Genomic DNA, 1,961 nt, shown 5'->3' on the forward strand with positions numbered 1-1,961 from the left:
GATCAGATTTATGCTTCTCCATCTCTCTGCCAATACCCTCCACCTCTAGCCAAGACTTTACCCTTCTCTTTAGCCAAGAAAAAAAAAGAAAAATAGAAAAAGAAAAAAAAAACCCTGGAGCTTTGCAAAGTGCTATCCTGTTCATGATTGACTGCATTTTCCTAACCCTTAGACGTCCTACATGTTCCTAAAGCATACGGAGGAGAAAAAAGGCCCCTTGTTGTGAACCTATCAGCAACAGTCACTGTAGTTTCAGTAGCTGGAGAGGAGGGCTGTATGACTCATCTTGTTCTCTCATGTATGCAATTCACATGTGAAAAATATGTCATAAATAGGCATGATTTGTTTTTGCCAAAAATAGGGTCAGGTTTTGTATTTTTGAGAGTCTGAGATGTATTCCCTTTTTTCAGACTTTAAAGGACAATTCTTACTTAAGAAAGTAGAAGTTCACAGGATCATCGAAAATTAGTCTGGAAGGGACCTCAGGAAGTCATTTAATCCAACCCTCTGATTCAAGGCAAGATCAACCCCCACCTAAAACATCCCTGCTAAGTGTTTGTGTAACCCAATGTTTCCCAAATCTTGTGGATTTACATGCTACCATGATAAAGTCAGGCACTCTCATACCTTCCTACTTCAATTGCTGCTTCCCTCACTGATGGCAAATTGGCAACAGCTGAAGCAGGAGGGAATGCTTTACACCCTCTCCACTGGGGAGTCTGCCCCACAGTTGGGGAACATTGGTCTAACTTGTTCTTGAAAAGTCTTAACAGCAACTCCTTGCCCTCTCTACCTAATCTGTTCTAGTGCTTGTCCACTCTCATAATTAAGAGAGTTCTTCCTAGTATCCAAATCACATCTCCCTGTAAATTAAGCACCCCCCCACCTTTTTTTTTTCTACCTGTCCACTATGACAGGGATCAGCATTCTCTTTAGGAAACCTTTTTCCTGTATGTGAAGATGTACTAAATCCCTCTCCATTTTTTCCATTCTAGACTACGTAATCTCAGCTCTTCCAGCCTTAAAGCATGTATATTCTAAACCCCTTAAAAAAATTCTGCTTTCCCCTGGCCTCCAATCTGTCCAGGTGCACTGCCCAAAACAGGCCTCACCAATGCCGAGATGAACTTTTGCAACACGCACACAGACACCCTTGTTAGTACACCCTAGGATGCTACCGGCTGTTTTGCAACCAGATGACAACTCGCATTCTGCTTGCGATCAGCCGTAACCCTCAGGTCCATCTGGACAGTCCTGCACTCTAAGCCGGTCATTCTCTGCTTGTATGGGTGCATTTGTTTACTCTTTCCTAAATAAAGTGCTTGGCACCTGCCTTCGCGGGGTTTTATTTATTTTCAGACCATTACTCCAAAGCACTTGGCTCATTACAAATAACCTGCCCGCCTTGGCATCTCTGACTGATTTGGAAAACCCCTGAGTCTAAAAGACTAGAAATAAAAGTGCTAAACTGGGAACTAACTTCACCTTTGCTGCCTTCTTCAACAAGCTGTTGTGCGAACGCATCTTCAGACAGTTGGAAACTAGACCTGAGAAGGCTCGATCTCTGCTACGAGTCCTGACTTCTTTTCCCTCTACACCTGGATAGCTGACAGGTGCTAGGATTTACACTCGTGTCTACTTTGCATTTAGGTTTCGGGGCATTTTACGTCTTCGAGGTGAACCAGCCGTCCCTGATCGTCACAAAGGCAGACGTGACAACTCTTCTTTCCCCTGCGCCCTGCACTAAATTAAAACCTGTTTTCCATTAAGATGCCAACCTGGCTTCACCTTAACGCCCGCTCCCACCCAGACTAATGCGGGGTCCCGCCAGGCAGCAACACGAGGACGAGCAGGGGCAGCATCCGGGCAGAGGTAATTGCCTCACCCCACAACGCCCTGGGTTTCAAAGCAAAATAAGCCACAGGGACAAGCACAGGAGGGTTTTTTTTTTTAATTTTATT

General features: G+C 44.6%; 1 protein-coding gene across 1 annotated transcript in view; it reads right to left on the reverse strand.

Moving 5' to 3' along the window:
• Positions 1 to 1,961, reverse strand: part of SEC11C (SEC11 homolog C, signal peptidase complex subunit) — a 34,493-nt gene that overhangs the window by 26,983 nt on the left and 5,549 nt on the right. The window lies entirely within an intron of this gene.

Source organism: Gavialis gangeticus, unplaced genomic scaffold (genome assembly GCF_001723915.1).
Source record: "Gavialis gangeticus isolate Ggan-Ray unplaced genomic scaffold, GavGan_comp1, whole genome shotgun sequence".
NCBI classification, from domain to species: Eukaryota; Metazoa; Chordata; order Crocodylia; family Gavialidae; genus Gavialis; species Gavialis gangeticus.